Source organism: Jaculus jaculus, chromosome 3, assembly GCF_020740685.1.
Source record: "Jaculus jaculus isolate mJacJac1 chromosome 3, mJacJac1.mat.Y.cur, whole genome shotgun sequence".
NCBI classification, from domain to species: domain Eukaryota; kingdom Metazoa; phylum Chordata; class Mammalia; order Rodentia; family Dipodidae; genus Jaculus; species Jaculus jaculus.
In genome coordinates, this window is record NC_059104.1 from 120,593,935 (window position 1) to 120,615,656 (window position 21,722).

The following is a 21,722-nucleotide window of genomic DNA, read 5'->3' on the forward strand; positions in this document are numbered from 1 at the left end:
CTCCTATTATGATGGTTTTGTGTAGGTAGTATCAGGTACTATGAGGTCATGGATGTCCAAGCCATTTTTTGTCTGAAGGAGCATGTTGTAAGGAGTCCTACCCTTCCTTTGGCTCTTACATTCTTTCCACCACCTCTTCCACAATGGACTCTCAGTCTTGGAAGATGTGATAAATATATTTTAGTGTTGAGCACTTCTCTGTCACTTCTTGTCATCACTGTGGTGCCTTCTGTGTCATCCCAAGGTCACTGCCATCTATAAAGAGAAGCTTCTCTAACCAAAAGTGAGAGTAGCATTAATATGTGGGTATGAACATTAAGAGAAGTGCTTACTGGGCAGTTTGGTGAGCATAGTATACATACATTTAGCCAGACACCAGCAGACGTTACACCCCTAGGAAATGACTACTCCTGTTGTAGGTTTTCACTGTCAGGGATGTATTCCCTCCCATGGAATGGGCCTCTAGTCCAATTAGAGAGCAGTTGTTTTCCCCCATAACAGACATGCCCCCACTGTTGTACCCATTGGCTCATTTGGCCTGGGTGGCCAAATTTAAGGTTTGCACTTTCTACTATTGAATATCTCCACTAGTGATTTCTTTGTCTCGTTGAACTGCATGCAGCATAACTTTTTTCAGCTTTCTGTCAGCTTGGTCTATATGGAGGAGCTTTTTAGCTCAGCTGCAGCAGGATTTCTCGGTGACCTTGTAGCCCAAGTATGTGGAGTCTTCAGCAGTAGGATTTTACCATGTATTCCTGGTGGGAAACCAAGACCCTCAGCAATGGCCTGTAATATTTTGGGGGGAATATCAGTGACCTCCCTAGCCAACAACTCACTGGAAGGTATCTGTGGTGGTTTGATTCAGGTGTCCCCCATAAAATTAGGTATTCTGAATGCTAGGTTCCCAGCTGATGGAGATTTGGGAATTAACGCCTCCTGGAGGGAGTGTATTTTTGGGGGTGGGCTTATGGGTGGTATAGCGAGTTTCCCCTTGCCAGTGTTTGGCACACCCTCCCGTTGCTGTGGTCCACCTTATGTTGGCCAAGGGGTGATGTCCTCCCTCTGCTCATGCCATCGTTTTTCCCTGCCATCATGGAGCTTCCCCTTGAGCCTGTAAGCCAAAATAAATCTCTTTTTCCCAGAAGCTGCTCTTCGTTGGGTGATATCTACCAGCAATGCAAACTGGACTGCAACAGTAAAGTGGTACCAGGAGTGGGGTTGCTGCTAGACACCTGATTATGTGGCTTCGGCCTTTTGGAGCTGATTTTCAAGAGGAAAGTGGGAGGATTTGAAACCTTGGCCTAAGAGGTGCCTTGCAGTGCTGTAAGTACAGCTTGATTGGTCAGAGCTGAAAGACCTGAAGGCAGTAAGAACTATGGGCTATGAGGTTCGGCTTATGAGGGTGAGAAAGAGCTTTGCCTGGTCTGGGCTAGCAGTTTGTGTGAGAAGCTTGCTCTTATGCCTATGTCCTGAGAAGTTGTGCAGGGTTGCTTTGTGTAGAAATGAACTGGTGTGAGCAGAGGGATATGGCACAGAAAGTAAAATCTTTGGGTGAACTGTTGCCCATTCAGCTGCAACTGAGAGATTACAACCTTTGAGACTGGGCTAGCTGATCTGTGCTGGGGCAACAGAAAGAATGTAGACTCCTTTGAAGGGGCCTGAGTGCTCATGGAGTGTCCTGTTCTTGAAAGTCTGCTTTATTCCCCCCTGGATTAACAAATTGGCACCCTACCTGGTATTGTGGAGTATAAGGAATGCTGGAAAGAGGGTCATTGAGTTTACAACACGGTCTTGTGTTTTGGAAATGGCCATGGCACTGTGAAGTGGGTTTGCTGGTTACCTGCATAGAGACCCCGTGGGGCCCTGAGGATGAACCGTGGCTTGCAGTGGAGACCCAGTAGAGATGCCAGGACCATGAGATGGCTGCCAAGGAGCTGCTGGCCCTGATGAAGTTTCCCAGGACTGTGAGTAGCCTAGCTGGAGGGGCGGAATTGGAATGCCAGAGACTTGTTGCTGGTTAGAATTATCGGGCTTGAAGATCTGTCACTGGCTGGAGTTGCTGGACTTGAAGCTACAGAGTTGGATGTTTGCCTTGGTTGTTTTAAATCTTGTATTGGTTGAATGTTTTTTTGCTATGCCCAATGCCATCTATTGCAGTGTGAGTATTTATTCTGTGTCATTATGGTTTTTTTGAGGTTATTTTTTAGTATTATGGCCCAGTTAAAAGATCTTGAACTATGGGGATGTTTGAACATCATTGGGATTGATAAAAACTATGGGGACTTTTAAAGTCAGACTGAATGCATTGTATTTTACATCATGTATGGATATCAGTTTATGGGGGTCAGGGGCGGAATGTGGTGGTTTGATTCAGGTGTCCCCCATAAACTTAGGTGTTCTGAATGCTAGGTTCCCAGCTGATGGAGATTTGGGAATTAACGCCTCCTGGAGGGAGTGTATTGTTGGGGGCGGGCTTATGGGTGTTATAGCTAGTTTTCCCTTGCCAGTGTTTGGCACACCCTCCCGTTGCTGTGGTCCACCTTATGTTGGCCAGGGGGTGATGTACACCCTCTGCTCATGCCATCATTTTCCCCTGCCATTGTGGAGCTTCCCCTTGAGCCGGTAAGCCAAAATAAATCTCTCTTCCCCAGAAGCTGCTCTTCGTTGTGTGATTTCTACCAGCAATGTGAACCTTTCAGTCCGGTTCACATTGCTGTTAGAAATCACCCAACGAAGAGTAGCTTCTGGGAAAAAGAGATCTATTTTGGCTTACAGGCTCGAGGGGAAACTTCACGATGGCAGGGAAAAACGATGGCATGAGCAGAGGGTGGACATCACCCCCTGGCCAACATAAGATGGACCACAGCAACAGTAGGGTGTGCCAAACACTGGCATGGGGAAACTGGCTATAAAGCCCTTAAGCCCGCCCCCAACAATACACTCCCTCCAGGAGGCGTTAATTCCCAAATCTCCATCAGCTGGGAACCTAGCATTCAGAACACCTAAGTTTATGGGGGACACCTGAATCAAACCACCACATTCCACCCCTGGCCCCCATAAACTGATATCCATACATGATGTAAAATACAATGCATTCAGTCTGACTTTAAAAGTCCCCATAGTTTTTATCAATCTCAATGATGTTCATACATCCCCATAGTTTAAGATCTTTTAACTGAGCCATAATACCAAAATATAACCTCAAAAAACCCATAATGGCACAGAATAAATATTCACACTGCAAAAGATGGCATTGGGCATAGCAAAGAAACATTCAACCAATACAAGATTTAAAACAACCAGGACAAACATCAAACTCTGTAGCTTCAAGTCCAGCAACTCAAACCAGTGACAAATCTTCAAGTCCGATAATTCTAACCAGCAACAAGTCTCTGGCATTCCAATTCCGCCCCTCCAGCTAGGCTACTCCCAGTCTTGGAAAACTTCATGGGGACCAGCAGCTCCTCGGCAGCCATCTCATGGTCCCGGCAACTCCACTGGGTCTCCACTGCAAGCCACGGTTCATCCTCATGGCCCCATGGGGTCTCTATGCAGGCAACCAGCAAACCCGCTTCACACTGCCCATGGCCATTTCCAAAACACAAGACCGTGTTGCAAACTCAATGACCCTCTTTCCAGCATTTCTTATACTCCACGATACCAGGTAGGGTGCCAATTTGTTAATCCAGGGGGGAATAAAGCAGACTTTGAAGAACAGGACACTCCTTGAGCACTCAGACACCTTCAAAAGAGTTGACATTCTTCTTGTTGCCCTAGTGCAGGTCAGCTAGCCCAGTCTCAAAGGTTGTAATCTCTCAGTTGCAGCTGAACGGGCAGCAGTTCACCCAAAGATTTTCCTTTCTGTGCCACATCCCTCTGCACACACCAGTTCATTTCTACGCATAGCAACCCTGCACAACTTCTCAGGACATGGGCATAAGAGCAAGCTTCTCACACAAACTGCTAGCCCAGTCCAAGCAAAGCTCTTTCTCGCCCTCATAAGCCAAACCTCACAGTCCATAGTTCTTACTGCCTTCAGGTCTTTCAGCTCTGACCAGGATAGACTATCAAGCTGTACTTACAGCACTGCAAAGCATCTCTTAGGCCAAGGTTTCAACTCTTTCCACATTCCTCTTGAAAACCAGCTCCAAAAGGCCGAAGCCACACTGTCAGGTGTCTAGCAGCAATCCCACTCCTTGGTACCACTTTACTGTTGCAGTCCGGTTCACATTGCTGTTAGAAATCACCCAACCAATAGTAGCTTCTGGATAAAAGAGATTTATTTTGGCTTACAGGCTCGAGGGGAAACTTCACGATGGCAGGGGAAAATGATGGCATGAGCAGAGGGAGGACATCACCCCCTGGCCAACATAAGATGGACCACAGCGACAGTAGGGTGTGCCAAACACTGGCATGGGGAAACTGGCTATAAAGCCCTTAAGCCCGCCCCCAACAATACACTCCCTCCAGGAGGCGTTAATTCCCAAATCTCCATCAGCTGGGGAGCTAGCATTCAGAACACCTAAGTTTATGGGGGACACCTGAATCAAACCACCACAGTATCCCATCCCTGTACTGAAAATTTTCTAGTAACAACCTGTGGCTTCTGAGTGTTCTATTGTCCAAAAAAGTAGTTTTCCATATGACTTATTTATAGTCTCTTAGATTTTGGTTAGGCCTCCCTCCACCTTTCCTTTATTCAGTTTCTTCCCCTGACCTCACTTAGGCCTTTTCACCCCCATTAATCTGTTTTTCTACTTATATATATATACAGTACCATCCTATTAAGCCCCCCCCCCCCCCACCCTTTATATTCCCTTTCTAGCTTACTGGCCTCTGCTACTAACATAGAAGTCCATTCATTTGTAGCTAGTACCACGAATGAGAGAGAACATGTGATGTTTGGCTTTCTGGGCCTGGGTTACCTCATTAAGTATAATCCTTTCCAGATCCATCCATTTTCTTGCAAATTTCATTTCTTCCCCATTTTTTTGATTGGGTTATTTGTATTATTATTACTTAGTTTTGTTGTTGTTGTTGTCTTTTTCAATTCAAGCAGGGTCTCACTGTAGTCTGTGCTGACCTGGAACTCATTCTGTAGCTTCAGGCTGGTATCAAATTCATAGCAATCCTCCTATCTCTTTCTCCCAAGTGCTGGGATTAAAGGTGTACACCACCACTTTTGGCTTATTACTTAGTCTTTTGAGTTCTTTATATAATCTCGATATTAATCTTCTGTCAGATACATAACTGGAGAGGATTTTTTCTCATTCTGTAGGTTGTTTCTGGACTCTGTTGTCAATTTCCTTGGCTGTACAATAGATTTTTAGCTTTATAAGATCCTGTATATCATTTGCCTTATTTCCTGGGCTCCTGGGGTCCTATTTAGAAAGTCCTTTCCTATGTCTTCATCTTGAAGTGTTCTCCATTCTTTTAGTTGTATTAAGCTTTCTAGTCTTAATTGAGGCCCTTGGTCCATTTGTAATCAATTGATTTTTTTTTTTGTACCTGGTGAGAGATAAGGGTCTAGCTTCATTCTTTAAAATATAAATATCAACTTTTCCCAGAATGATTTGTTGAAAATTCTAGTTTTTTCCTGATGTGTGTATTTGTTAAAGACAGGTGGCTCTAGTTACATAGACTTAGTACTTACTTGGATGCTGTATTCTAGTCCAGTGATACACATTTCTGTTTTTATGCCAGTAACACGCTGTTTTTATACCTATGGCTTTGTAGTATAATTTCAAATGAAGAGTGGTGATATTTTCAGCAGTATTCTTTTTACTGAGTTTTGGCTATCTGGGGTCTTTTTGAAAATTGAGAATTTCAATATATGAACATTCTATAATTATTCACTGCCACTGCCCTCTTTTGTCCTCCTCCTCACACTACTATTCATTGTATCCCTTCTTTGCAATTAATCCTTCTAGTTTGGTGTCTCACTCTTTGTTTACCTCCTCCATCATCTGTATCATAATGTTTTTTTTTTTTTTTTGAACTTTTTATTTATTAGAGAGAGAGAGAGTGTGTGTGTGTCAGATAGAGATTGGCAGATTCAGAGGGGTGGGGGCGGAGAGAGAGAATGGGCCTGCCTGGACTTCCAGCCACTGCAAATGAACTCCAGATACATTTGCCCCTTATGCACCTATGCATCTGGGAGAATCGAACCTGGATCCTTTGCTTTGCAGGCAAGTGCCCTCATCTCTCCAGCTCAATCTTTGTCATAATGTTGATGGGCCAAATATTGTGTAGGTCTTGTGGAGGAAATAACCATCCACAGTGAGGCCATGAATGCACTACTCAGTATATGTCAAAAGGCTAGTGCCCCAAAGTATCCCTCCCCATATTGTGATTTTTATATTGTTTCTACCACCTCTTTTGCAGTGTTCCCTGAGCATTAGAGGGGATGATACAGATGTCACATTTAGCACTGAGCTCTTAATAGCCTCTGTGTTCAGCACTTTGATGAGTTTTGAGTCTCCTTAGTATGCACACCTATCTCCATAGAGATACACTAGTATTCTTTCCACCATCTCTTCCACACTGTTCCTGAGCACTGGTGGGTGTGATAGAGATGTCTTGTCCAGTGCTGAGCACTACACTGTCACTTCTCACCACCGTAGTTAGTCTTGGATCTCCCTGGTAGATACCTTCATCTAGAAAAAGAAGTTTCTCTAACCAAAAGTGTGAACAGGCCTAATCTGTTTACATAAGTGTAAACATTTCTAGGGTAATTTGATGGGCACATTGTCCCCATTTAACCACAGTATAGTGGTAGTTTGCCCTCTACAACCTATGATAGAACAAATCATGGGCTTTTGACTAGGTTCTCAGTTCCAGTCACATTTTGTGTATTGTGTAGGCTTCAGGGTCTGACACTAATTGAGGCTGTTGATGATTTTTCTTCCCCAGCAGCCTATATAGCACTGTCTAATACTTTGACCACTGACTGGTTGGGAGGAGGTTTCTAATTTGGTTTCTCAGTGTCTTGTGACTGGATTGTTAGGTGTCTTCAGCTATAGGGTCTTCACTATCCAGTTCTAGTGGGCAACCAAGAGCATTGGCAATAACCTATGTTGTGTTTTTTTTTGGGAGGTGGTATCTGGTGTCTTTTGTACTTCTATGTTAATTTTAAGATTATTTTTCAATTTCTATATAGAATGGTAATGAAATTTTAATTGACCTTGTGTTGAATCTAGGTATTGCTTTTGGTAGACTACCCATCATCACAGTATTACTTTTTCCAATTGATGAACATGGGAGATAGTAGGTATTTTTTGGAAGATAAAAATTTGAATTTAGTTTATTTCATGTATTTTATATTGTCTGGGTAGTTCCTAAATTATGATCTTATATTAGTAAATGTAGCTAGCCTAATATTTTGGAAATAATAATTCTTAAATTACTTGAAAGTTTCTCAGTATTTTGTGATATTTCAGTTAAATTATGCTTTTAAAATATTGATTTTGTTTTGTGGTACTGGGGATCAAACCAGGGCTTGGTACTTGCTAAAAGTGTTACTTTTTAAAAAAATTTTTTTTTCTGTTTTTCTTTATTTATGTGAGAGGGACAGACAGAGAGAGAATGAGGCCGAGGGGAGGGGGAGGGAGGGAGGGAGAGGGAGGGAGAGAGGGGGAGAGAGAGAAAGAGAGAGAGAGGGAATGGGCGCGCCAGGGCCTCCAGCCACTGCAAACAAACTCCAGACATGCGCCCTCTTGTGCATCTGGCTAAGGTGGGTCCTGGGGAATCGAGCCTCAAACCGGGGTCCTTAGGCTTCACAGGCAAGCACTTAACCAATAAGCCATCTCTCCAGCCCTAAAAGTGTTACTTTTGAGTAGGTTATTCTTATCTTTTAAGTTTGTTATTTTTTACATTTACAGCTGTTCTATTCATTTTATTTTATTTTTTATTTTATTTATTTATTTATTTTTTTGTTTTTCGAGGTAGGGTCTCACTCTGGCTCTGGCTGACCTGGAATTCACTATGTAGTCTCAGGGTGGCCTCGAACTCTCGGAGATCCTCCTACCTCTGCCTCCCGAGTGCTGGGATTAAAGGCGTGCGCCACCACGCCCGGCTCTCCATTTTATTATTATATGATTTTATATATTATTATGTGGTCTTATAACCATAAGCTCAAAATTACAAATATAATATCACTACAGTCGAACTTTAAAAATTATTTATTTCTTTGCAAGCAGAGAGAGATACAGAGAATGGTTGCACCCAGAACCTCTTGTCACTGCAAAGGGACATCAGACTCATGTGCTACTTTTTTTTCTTTTTTTTCTGGCTTTATGTGGGTACTGGGGAATTGAACCCAGACCAGCAGGCTTTGCAGGAAAGTGCCTTTCACTGCTGAGCCATCTCTCCAGCCCTCAAACTTTTTAAAAAAGTTATATTTTTGATTACAATAAATAGGTTTCTGTATGGCTTTTATATACATCTTTAGATTTGGTTCACCCTGTCCTCTTCTCTTCTTAATGTCTCACCCTGTCCCCAGTATTCCACCACTCTAATTTCATGTCACATGTGTTCTACTATCTCCTCTCCTTAAGCCTCCTCCCCTACCTCCTTTCCCTTTACCAGTTTTGTTTATTTAAATTTTTAGATAAGACTTTTGAAAAAACAGTAAGTACTCTGAAGAAAAATAAGACCATAAGCTATTTTTGGTACAAACGGGTTCACATTGGCTGCTGGAATTATCAGATAATATGCACTGATTTCTAGTTTGGGAAACATAATTGATAGGTCTGGAAATAACATGATACCAATTTAACTGTGTCCGGGCTCACATGTTCCTTAATGTGTTGGGATTTTCCAGGACAGCTGCCAATAAGCACCAATTCAAAGGCTTTCCCAGAGCTCAGATCTTCTTTGTTTTCCTGAGGAATATAAAACATGGTCTGTCATTGCTCTCTATCTCATTTCTAAGACCATATATATCACCTTTTTTTGTCCTGTAGATTAGTTAAAAAGTTTAAAATGCAGCATTCTGTCATAGCATTTAAAAAATAATTAGGAGCTGCAAATTAATGTGTTTTGGTGAGGTTGTTTGTCTAAGTTGGAGATCCTGTAGATATCCTGACAATAAGTCTTTTGTGTCCCCAAGCACACTGCAGGCCTTTTATTATTTTTTTAAATAAAATTTTCAATAGAATGTCTCATAGAGCATGAACAGTGCTTATGACACTGTAGTCTATTGTGTGTTGAGAGCAAAATTTGCATTCCTAGAAAAGCTTGTTCCTAATCAGAATATAGAAGGCCTTCTTCAATAATTCATGAGCAAACCTGCTATGTTCAGGGCTGAAGACATTACTAACAAGAAAACACTTTTTAAGAGTAGCTTTTATTTTCATGGGATATTGAAGAAAGATTGAATTGGCAATGAGAGAGGAGCAGTTTAAACAAGGCAAGTGATTTAATTTAAATCTTACTGTCATGCCTGGGAACAGCAGAATCCTAAACTCTCCCAAACCCTTTAAAGATACTCATTTACTAGGATATAGGAAAAGGTAAATGACTGTTTGTAACTTTGAAGTTGTTTGAATTAAGGGTGTTTGATGCTACTAGGTTTATCTGCATCTCTAATTTTCAATTTTCTTTTTTGCAAGAATTTTTTTGTTGATTTTTGAAATAATTTAGAAGTTAATGTAATACGAATATATGACATCTAGTAATACTTTAATTTATGTGATGACAAAAAAGTGGTGATACTTTTATTAACAATCTAACAATCCAGTTCACTAGACGTAGTTCTTACCTTGCTAATGCTTACATTAAAAAATGCTAGGAGTGGACTTGGTGTTGTGAAAGAAGCTTGGGCCAGTTTTCTGCCTCAGTGTATTGAAAACTATACTTGGTGTGAGTGTGTGCGTGTGTGTAAATGTGTGTGTGTGTGTGTGTGTGTGTGTATATAAATATGTATGTATGTATATATATATATATATATATATATATAAAATAAATATATATTAAAAGTTTCGCCTAATATTTGTGCTGTGTTATCAATGTAATCTGTTGGCTAAAGTTTGTATTTTGAATTTAAAAGTTTTCAGTTTTCCTAGTGTACATGAAGACATTTACAGTACAAATCTAAGTGAAGGAACCTTTAGGAACAAATGCTTTGAGTCGTTTAAATTTAGTTAGAGCTGGACATGGTGGCTCACACCTTTAATCTAAGAAGAATTGCTCTGAGTTTGATGCCAGCCTGGGACTACTGAAAATGTTCTAGGTCACTCTGGACTAGATTGAGACCCTACCTCAAAAAATCCAATAAGTTTTTTTTTTCTCAATTTTTATTAACATTTTCCATGATTATAAAAAATATCCCATGGTGATCACTTTCCCCTTTGAAATTCCATTCTCCATCATATTCCCTCCCCATCTCAATCAGTCTCTTTTTTGTTTTGATGTCATGATCTTTTCCTCCTCTTATGATGGTCTTGTGTAGGTAGTGTCAGGCACTGTGAGGTCATGGATATCCAGGCCATTTTGTGTCTGGAGGGAGCACGTTGTAAAGTGTCCTACCCTTCCTTTGGCTCTTACATTCTTTCCACCACCTCTTCCGCATTAGACCCTGAGCCTTGGAAGGTGTGATTGAGATGTTACTCAGTATTCCAGTCACTTCTTTCCAGCACTATAATTCCTTCTGAGTCATCCCAAGGTCACTGCCATCTGAAAAGAGAAGATTCTCTACCCAAAGTGAGAGTAGCATTAATATAAGGGTATGAATATTAAGAGAAGTGCTTACTGGGCAGTTTGATAAGCATAGTATATACATTTTTCCAGACATCAGCAGATGTTACACCCGTAGGGCTCATGACTACCCCTGTTTTAAGTTTTCAGTATCAGGGATGTGTTCCTCCCCATGGAGCGGGCCTCCAGTCCAATTGGAGGGCAGTTGGTTTCTATCATGACAGACATGCCACTATTGCACCCATAGGCTCATGTGGCCTGGCTGGCCAGTTATAGGGCTTGCAGTGTCCACTGTTGAGTATCTTCACTGGTGGTATCTCTTTCTCCAATTGAACTACATGTAGGATGGCTTCTTCCAGCTTTCTGTCAGCTGGTCTACATGGAGGAGGTTATCAGCTCAGTTCCAGCAGGATTTCTCAGTGGTTTTGCAGCCCCCAAAACGTTTTAATTAGTAGAGTTTTTATATGTAATTTTCATTTTGTTTTTCCATCTAACATAGTACCCTTGTATCTGTTTAACACTGTTGACATTCTTATAGTTCAGTATAAACACTAAATAAAAAGGGTTGAGCAGTAGGTGAGGGAGAAGAGGAAGAGAACAAACAAAAACAAGTTTTTTCACCTCTGCAGTCCCAGATCGTCCCAGATCGTGGGGGTTGACCAAATGAGCTGGAGGCTCCAATGCCCACCTGGCAGAGCCAAAGAGAAGGTGGAGGAGTAGGGAAGGCTGGAGCCACAACAAGAAGTGAAGGGTTCTGAGGATGTTGGCGGAGGAGCTTCTTTGAGATGCTGCTGCCATTGGTGATTTTTGGGGAGTCATTGAAGGTTTCCTTTGGTACCCAAATCTTCCATCCCCTGTTCTGGAGGCCCCAAGTGTCCTCTATACTCATCTGCCATTCAATACTAAGAATCATGTTTTCTGAAAATAACTTTAATATTTTTAAAATCATAAAAAAAGAAAATGCCATAATGAAACCTAGTATTATGCATGCCAATTTACAGAAGAGCTCAGATTAAGTACTTGAATTTATTTGCCAAGTAGTGAAATCAAGTCTGTGTGGTAAAGGTCATAGTTTCAACCAGTAAATCCTTCTATTTGTATTCTGTTTTTTTTTTCCCTGTGTTCTCTTTACAGCCTTTATTATATACCTCTTCCCCCACATACAAACATGCTACCATGAAATAGATGCTTTGCACCCTCCTCTCATTAGCCTGTCCTTCTGTAGCACAATGAGTCTACTCATCCTGTGTTGATGATGTCAGTAAAATGGGGCAGAGACAGGAGCAAAAGGGAAAGAAAAGGGACTTAGAATGTTTCTGCTCTGCAGATGAAAGAAGAGTCAGGAGCATTGGAGGGAAGATATTTAAATCAAATCATTGGAGTTCTTCAGACACTTCATCTTCTCAGTGAAGCTGAGGTGTCACCTTGAGGCATGGGGACATTGGAGGTAATATGTGAACCCTGCTTTCTGGTAATATGTGAACCCTGCTTTCTGGAGACAGGATTCTCCTTTTTTGAAGCATAATCAGAGATGCCTATAAGTCCAGTAGTATTGGGTCACTTCTGTAGTAACCTATAGATGCCCAAGTTAAGTTGTTTAAATAGAATTTTCTTAACTTATTATTTTCTTCCTAATAAATTCTCAAGAATATGTATAACTGAAAAAAATGAAACAAATATTCAACAAACAAGCAAGCAAACAAACAAACAACAAAAACTCTTATAAATAAAACAGACAAATCCAGGGAAGGGCTGAATAGAAGGCTCAGCAGCTAAAATGCTTGCTTGCAGACTCTTGCAGCCCAGGGTTCAGTTCCCCAGCACCCATGTAAATTCAAATGTACAGAGATACATGTGACTGGAGTTCATTTGCAGAGGCAAGATGCCCTGACCCACTCATATAATCAATCTCTCTCTCATAAAATAAACCAAATGAAAGAAGCCCATCAATAAAAAATCAAACCTGGAAAAGTAGAGTGTTGTTATCTATTGATAGTGTTTTGAAAGGAACATGGAGAACAATCATTGTTGTCATGCATTTCGCATTACAAGTTTTGATTTGTGCAGCAAAGAGCAGAGGAAAAGGACTTGGTTACTCTTAACAGCAGAACAGCAATGTGTGGGGATGACTAAGAGTCAGATGATGGGATTTCTATTTGGTTCTTGTGGTGCAAAGAAAACTGTCACTGGGTAAGAGTGGCCAAACCGCTGCTGTGTGCTGTGTGTCTTAGGTATGTATGAATGCATGGATTCATTTGGTTATTTTCTAAACCCAAATTTAAATATTACTGGCATGATTCTTTTTTGTGTAGAAGCTGAGACAGTATCATTTAGGATAGAATGAATAGGTCAAAGAAAAAATAATCTTTAGTGAGACTGACTGCTTTGTTAAGAGTTACATTTCTAAAAATTGAGGTAAATACATTTGTGAGGGTACATTTTAAATTTACATAATTTTTGTTGTTGTACTAGGTATTGAACCCAGGCTTTACACATGCTAGGCAAGTGCTCTACCACTGAATTAAATCTATAGTTTTATTATAAGGTATTTTGAGCAAAGCCTTGGGAAGAGAAATCTGTAAGTGAATAAATATGAAACATAATAGATGTCATGAATAGCATTCCATATTCCAAAGTGCTGGTTATACTCTTACCAGCTTTCTTGGTTTATTAAATCCATACCATTTGTATGTATGTATGTATGTAATGTGTGTGAGTGTGGGCATATGCATGTCCTAGTGCAAATGTGGAGGTTATCAAGTAACTTTCAACTGTCATTTGAGGCAGGGTTTCTCTCACTGGATCTCACTCTTCTGCTGTTTGCTGTTTTCACTGCAAGTTTCCCATCAATTCTCCTTTCTCTGCCTCATACCTTGCTGTCAGTTGCTGGGATTACAGAAGCCTGTTTTAGCTTCTGCTTTTTATGTGTAGTCTTGGAATGGAATTTAGGGATTAAGCTTGAGTGGCAAATGCTTTTTCTACTGAGCCATCTTCTTAGCCCCATATTTTTATTTGTTTATTTGAAAGAAAGAAAGAGAGAAGAGAAAGAGGCAGGTTGAGAGAGAGAATGGGCACACCAGGGCCTCTAGCCATTGCAGACGAACTCCAGACACATGTGCCACCTTGTGCATGTGGCTTACATAGGACCTGGGGATCAAACCTGGGTCCTTTGGCTTCACAGGCAAGCGCTTTAACTGCTAAGCCATCTCCAGCCTTTGTTAATTTTTTTTTTTTTTCTGGTTTATCAAGGTAGGGTCTCACTCTAGCTCAGGCAGACCTGGAATTTACTATGTAGTCTCCGGGTAGCCTCGAACTCTCGGTGATCCTCCTTCCTCTGCCTCTCGAGTGCTGCGATTAAAGGCATGCACCACCACACCAGGATGCCCTTGTTGATTTTTGAGAAATGTTTTCTCTCTAGCTACTTCATTAATTTCCAGGTTATATGCTACTTATACATTCCTTTTTGACACAACATACTTGACTATCTGAATACTGATGATGATTACTCTGGCAGGTACAAATTATAGTTTGCCTACTTCAGAGGTTTTGTGATTGTTCCTGTGACAAGATAATTAATTCTTCATTATTTTGAATCTTACTAATTATTTGCACTTTGTTCAAGGCCTTTGTATTATCTATATATTTGTAGCTTAGATATTTGAGCTTTGATACCATTTAAAACTTTTTTGATTAAAAGATTTGTAGAAACAGAGGGAGTCAGTATTAAAGAATAAGTCTTTGAGTCATGTTTTTAAATGGGACAGTATTTTTATTTGTGTGTATATATGTTGGGGGAGGGGAGAGATGGGAACATTTTAACAATCAATAGATAAACAATTACAAGAAATGATGAAATCTAGTATGGCAAAGTTATTCACTGTTGAGAACTCTTGAGTTTTTATCAGTGATCCTAGAGCTTGTACCTGTGCTCCAACTCACAGTCTTAGATGTCAACTTACAGTCTTCTACTTCCTTTGATCTTTCATAGGACTTTTTATTTTTTAATTAATGTAAAAAATTAAGACATTATCTCATTTAGCCCAGGCTGACTTCAAGACACCATGTAGCTGAGGCTATATTATTTTTGAATGTCATCCTTGATGGGATTATTTCCTTAACACTTTCTGCTCCATTTAGAGCCAATTCCTTATGACACTTAGCCTTGTAAGACCCAAGAAATTAACCTTCTTTTAACCTGTGGATTAAATGGAATGTGTGTAGTGAAAAACTATTGCTTTGTTTGTAAACATAGCTGTCTCATTTAAGAATTCTTTGGGGAAGAAGAAGAGGGAGGCAACATGTAGTATTTAAAGCAAGTACTGTAGAGAACTATCATTTATATAGTAGCATCAAGATTCTTAAAATCTCAGTGCTTAAATTCATTCTCTGAAATAATTCTGAAGTGAAAGGCTGTTAAAGTATATTTGATTCACAATCTTTTTTTTTTTTTCAAGGTAGGGTTCACTCCAGTGTATGCTGATCTGGAACTCTGTGGTCCCAGGCTGGCCTCAGACTCACAGTGATCCAGTAAGGAACTTTAAATATCTTATTATTCATTTATTTATTTGGGAAAGAGAAAAAAGAGAGAGAAATAGGCAGATAGAGATATGATGGGCATGCCCGGGCCTCCAGCCACCTCAAATGAATTCTAGGTGCATGTGCCACCTTGTACATCTGGCTTACCTGGGTACTGGGGAATCAAACCTGGGTCTATAAACTTTGCAGGCAAGCCCATTAACTTCTAATCCATCTCTCCAGCTCATGTTTTTTTTTTTCTTCTTTTTTTTCAAGTGCATTCTCTTCATTTGTGTGCACAGATCTTATCCAACTAGGCCTTTGTCAAAAATTACATGTTTGTTTGTTTGTTTTAGTGGGGTATAATTTTCCTAGTCCTTCAGTCTTTTTAATGAAAGATTTAATCTCAGGCAGTTCTTGATTTTTTTTTTTCCTGTAGGGAAATTGCTTTATAGAAATCAGTTATCACTTTATTTTATTATAAATCGGTTGGACCTACTGTTTAGTTGCCATCATTTTTAGAGTAATGTATGTTGTGAATTGTAACCTGTAACAAAGTTCTGATTATCATTTAGAAAGTTTTATTAGTGAACAGGCATTTTAAGTCTATACATTTGACACAAAAAAGCATAAGCTTGCTTGGAAATAATTAGCCAGTTGAGATTAAGTACTGATAGGGACATGTACCTAGGAAAAATGTATTAATATAGAATATCTTCCCCAGAAAAAGTCTTTTGTTTGTTAGTCCCATACACACATCACAGTTACGTCATTGTTCATTTTCCACATTTTAGCACCATTTTCACTTCTAGTATGTGGCTTCCGCTCTAACCACCATATGAGTCCCATTTCATTCTCTCATGTTCTCTGTGTGTGTGTGTGTGTGTGTGTGAGTGTGTCCATGTGCACACATGTGCATGTGTGCATGCATATATGTGTGTGTGTGTGCTTTTTATTTTGAGACAGTCTCTTATGTAGCCCAGACTGATCTTGAACTCACTGTGGAACAGAGGTTAGCCTTGAATTCCTGTTCCTCCCTGCCTTTGCCCATTGAGTGCTTGGATTACAGGTATGTACCACCATTCCCAGCATTAGACAACATTTTCACTTGGTTTTTATAATTATACAGTGAAATAAATAGAATAGGTATTTTCATTCCCATATATAATATGAAATTAAGTCTCCAGAGTTAAAGGATTATGAGCAGTGGCCTCTCGTATTCTTTTTATTTTTTTTTTAAAGATTATTTATTTATTTGAGAGTGATAGAGAGAGAAAGCGGCATGTAGAGAGCCAGAGAGAGAATGGGCGTGCCAGGGCTTTCAGCCACTGCAAACAAACTCCAGACGCATGCGCCCTTGTGCATCTGGCTAACGTGGGTCCTGGGGAGTCAAGCCTCGAACCGGGGTCCTTAGGCTTCACAGGCAAGCGCTTAACCACTAAGCCATCTCTCCAGCCCTTGTTTTCTTTTTCTTCTAACAGCTTCCACTTGCATAGGCTGGCTGGAAGTGAGAGGAGCAGATTTGTTTACACTTGCCAAAGCCCTTTGCTACAGATTCTGAAGATGCTTTGTAGTATGGGCTAAATGTAATAGAGTCCACTATTTAAAGCTGTAGGCATCATTTCCTTGTCACAGAATAAAAAAGTATACAGAATTTAGTATAAAAGCAGAAAGTACAAAGTACTCAACAAAGAACTACAAATTAAAACTATTTACTAAAGAGGACACATGGAATTTCATAGTTTTGGTCAATTTTTAGATTATTTTTGATTAAATAAACTCTTTGAACTGTCTTAGTTTTTCTGTGGCAGATGCTATCTGATTATAACTCTTCTGTAGTTTTTAAAATATAATTTTTATGGACAAGCTCTTACTATTATCTCATGCTAGCTTGGAAATTGTGATTCTCCTGCCTCAGTGTCCCAGTTGCTGGGATTATAGGCTTATGACTCCATGCCCCACTACTTTTTTCATTAAGGATCTAATTGTTAGGCTTCTATTCACTTTAATCCTACATTTAACTCCATTGTGGTAAGGTACTATTTTATGTCTCCACCTCCTTCAGGACTTGCTCAATAGTATGCATGGCCACAATTGGCTTCTTAAGTAGTTGTGAAGATCAAACACAGGGCTTTAAGTTTACTCAGCAATCACTGTTAACACTGAACCATCTCTCCTATCCGTAGAAAGCAAGTTAATTTTAATGACAACAGAAACCTCCTAAGAAAATAACTCTAAGATGAGGCAGTAATGAAAGTGTCGGTATCTCAGTAGTTACAGAGGGTGAAAACTGAGATGAACAAGATTTGTGAATTATTCAAGAAAGCAGTGTCGTGTTGGAGGGATGGCTTAGCAATTAAGACATTTGCCTGCAAAGCCAAAGGACTCAGGTTCGATTCCCCAGGACCCACTTTAGCTAGATGTACAAGGGGTCGCATGTACCTGGAGTTCGTCTTTAGTGGCTGGAGGCCCTGGCATGCCCATTCTCTCTCTCTCTCTCAAATAAATAAATAAATAATAAATAAAATATTTAAAAAATAGCAGTATTTGCACAGTAGTTAGAGAAGAATCAACCTGAGTTTGATTAATGATTCTCAGAGAGGTTGAAGTCAGCACTGTTGAGTTCCTACTGAACGACCAAAGCTGTAGTAACTCAACCTGCCAAGGAGACTGAAAGGGATTGGCAGAAGAGCATAGGAAAGACTGGTCTTGTTTCTAAAGAAGGACATATCGGGCTGGAGAGATGGCTTAGTGGTTAAAGAATTTGCCCACAGAGCCAAAGGATCCTGGTTTGATTCTCTAGGACCTACATAAGCCAGATGCACAAGGGGTCACATGCATCTGGAGTTCGTTTGCAGTGGCTGGATGCCCTGGCATACCCATTCTGTCTCTCCCTCTTTCTCTCAAATAAATAGTGTGAAAACACTTAAAGAAGGACATATCTGAAAAGGGTAGGAAGAGTAGCTTTGGATGTAGGGAAGTTCAATGATGGAGGGGCAAGAGGTTGAGCCAGACCATCCCTCAACTCCTCAGGTTTTGCCTGCTGGTCAGGATAGTGTTTCAAGAGAGTAAGAGGGACCATGTGGACATTGATCAAACATTTTATTAACAAACAGAGTGGGTTTTACTCTCACTTTCCTGCTTGACTGCTCTGTGTATTAGATATTATTAACTGCTTATGTTGATATACTTTTTGGCTTTCACTAAACTCTGGTTCTTTCTGATTGTTTTTTCAGTACCTCTGCTTCTATGCTAATAGATATTCCCATATCCCATATCTTCTCCTTGAGATATCAGTACAGTTTTGTGAGTTTTATGTATGTATTACCTATCTCTAATCTCTCCAGTGAGTAAGAGCTGTATTTCTCTTTGCTCAGTGAAGGTTTCAACTTGAATATTTTGTAAGAACCTCCAACTCAATGACACCAGAATTTTTTCATATACTACTTCAATCATATTTCTTTTATATTTCCAATCTTTGTCATAATATATAAACTATTCTGATTATCTAAGTGCTGTAAACTGCTTAATATTACCTACTAAACTAACTTATTCTAGACTTTCCCCTAACTTTATGGTTCATACATGGGGTAGAATCTCTCTGCCTATAAAATCTAATTATTTGAACTTCTGCTTAGGAATATTGATAGCTTCCCAACTTCTATAGATTATAACCTGAATGCATCATATGATAGCCATTTTTTTTCAAGATGATATAGCCTCCCTCACCCCCTGTCATGGTCAACTTCATGTTGCTGAGATGAACCTCCAGACCAGACACCACAGTTTTATGGGAGGAAAGGATTTATTTCAGGCTTACAGATCCATGTTAAGTTCAATAATGGCAGAAGAAGCTGGCCCCCCTTTTCAGATCCACAGAGAGAGAGAATAAACTACCAACAGCACCACCCAAAAAAAGCACACCAGGAAACCCTAGGCAGAGCTCAAGCACTGTGCATACCTTTAGGCTGGAATTCAGATCCACCCCCAGTAATACCTTAGGGCTGGACCCCAGGATTCACCCACAGTTGATACCTCTTCCAGCCAGGCAGCTGGAAATCCAAGTTAAAAGCTTTTAAAGAAACTTGAGTCTATTGGGGACCATAAATTCAAACTATCACACCTTGCCATGATCTGCAGAGCTACTCACAGGTTTCTCTGCACAATTTGGTTTACCATCAAATTCTGTTAACAGGTCAGTGTATAGTATCTGTCAAACCTGCCTCAATATCAGTAATATGTCCTTCTCTGTATTCCTATGGTATTTTTCTTTTAATTTTTTATTGATAAGTTCCATAGATGCAGACAATACTATGATTATAGTCCCCACTCCTCCCCTTTTCCCCTCACCCATATTCTTCCTCCACTGAGTCTCTTCTTTCTGACTAGTCACTTTTTTATTTTGATGTCATCAGTTTTTCCTCCTATTATGTAGGTCTTACATAGGTAGTGTCAGCCAGTGTGAGGTCATGAATATCGAGGCCATTCTGTGTCTGATGACAGCATTGTAAGTGGTCCTCCCCTTCCTTTGGTTCTTACATTCTGTTCACCAACTCTTCACTGGTTCCTGAGTCTTGGAGAGTATGATAAGAGATGTGTCTCAGTGCTGAACACTCCACTGCTACTTCTCAGTACTTTGGCCAGTTTTGAATCACCTTAGTGGTCACAACCATCTGAAGAGAGAAGCTTCTCTAATTAAAACTGTAAGTATGGGCTGGAGTGATGGTTTAGCGGTTAAGGTGCTTGCCTGGGAAGCCTAAGGACCCAGGTTCAATTCCCCAGGACCCACATATGTCAGATGCACAAGGTGGCACGTGTGTCTGGATTTCATTTGTAGTGGCTGGAGGCCCTGCCATGCCCATTCTCTCTCTTTCTCTCCCTCTGCCTCTTTCCTCACATATAAATAAATGTAATATATAAAGAAAGCAAGAGTCACATTAATATATGAGTATAAACATGTGTTTAGAGGGCAGTTTGTTGGGCATAATATATGCATGTAGTCAGACAGAGTAGTAGTTTCCCCCCTAGGATTCATGATCTCCCCAACCATGAGCTTTTGACTAGGCTTTCAGCATTTGGTATGAATTTCCTCTTCTTATTGATAATTTTAATACATGCACATAATGTATTTTGATTATAATCCCTTCCCATTATTTCCTTTTGTTCCCTTTCCCCACTTCTGAAACCTTTCTTCTTTCCAATTAGTCCCTATTCTATGCCAACAGAGTGTACAGGTCTTTTACAGGTAATGACAGTCACTGTGAGGTCATAAATACACTGGCCAATATGTATCCAGAACAGTGTTCCAGAGTACTCCTCCCCATCCTTTGGCTCTTACATTCTTTCCCAACCTCTTCCACAATTTTCTGAGCCTTGGATGGTGTGATAGAGGTGTCTCATTTAGTTATGAGCAATTAATTATAATTTCTTTTCAGTACTTTGATTAGTTTTCTCAGTAGTCATCACCATGAGAAAAGAAGCTTCTCTGATCAAAAGTGAGAGTAGCCCTAACCTATAGGCATGAACATAAATATTTAAGAGGGCAACTTGGTGAGCATAATATATCCATTTAGCTAAACAATAGTAATAGCTTCCCCCTAGGGATTTTCCTCTATGACCTCCTCCACCATAGGCTTTTGACTAGGTTTTCAGGACCAGGCATGAATTCACTTCTGTGGAGCAGGCCTCAAGTCCAGAGAGTAATTGGTTACCTCTGTACCAAATGTGCACTTTGTACCAACAGTGGTGTCATCTTGCCTGACTAGTCCATTGTTTAGTTCATGGAGTCTACTGCTGGTTATGACTGTTGATGACGTTTCTTCCCCAGTGACCTGCATAGGACCTTTCAGCACTATGACAGCTAACCAGCATGGAGGAGGCTTCCTGTTCAGTTCCATCTTGATTTCTTAGTGTTCTGTAACTGAAGAACATGGTGTCTTCACAATAGGGTCTTACTATCTAGTTCTGGTGGACAATGAAGAGCATTGACAATAGCTCGGATTGTTTTGAGGGCTTCAGGGACCTTCTTGACCAAGAACTCACTGGGAAGTGTCACACCTCTGCAGGCTAAAGCTCTTAACTATAAGGTCTCCTGACAGTATGAGCCTGACATCCTTTTAACCTTTAAAGTTATTGACACCTTAATTTCCCATCATTGTAAGTAATTCAGACCATAGCTTTAATGAGATTGTCCAAAGGTATTATTACCACCAAAAAGTTAAGAATCACTAACATAGGCTAATGGCACTTTCACAGAAGATAAAATCAGAGACCAATGATAGGGCTGTTGGTTAGGTAAGACTAAGATGGGGGATCCCAAGTTCTCAGCTACTTCTTTAACTATCCTAGCAGAAATAGCACAGACTAAAACCTAGTTCCCACCAGGTGTTTAAAGATTATTTGTCATTCTGCTAAGACTAGCATCTTAAAAGGGAATGTTTGCTTCAGAATCCTAAGGAGCCTTTCCATGAGAACAAGACACTTGATAAAGTAGTAAAGAAAATAATATGTGT

General features: G+C 40.2%; 1 protein-coding gene across 5 annotated transcripts in view; it reads left to right on the forward strand.

The window, feature by feature from the left end:
* Positions 1–21,722, forward strand: part of Mtmr2 (myotubularin related protein 2) — an 82,049-nt gene that overhangs the window by 13,892 nt on the left and 46,435 nt on the right. Inside the window, exon 1 of one of the 5 annotated variants that reach the window (XM_045145429.1) lies at positions 12,023–12,142. The exons of the other annotated variants lie outside the window; for them this stretch is intronic. The gene's annotated coding sequence lies outside the window, so the exon portion shown is untranslated. Of the gene's footprint in view, positions 1–12,022; positions 12,143–21,722 lie in introns of those variants that run through there. 5 annotated transcript variants of the gene reach the window in all.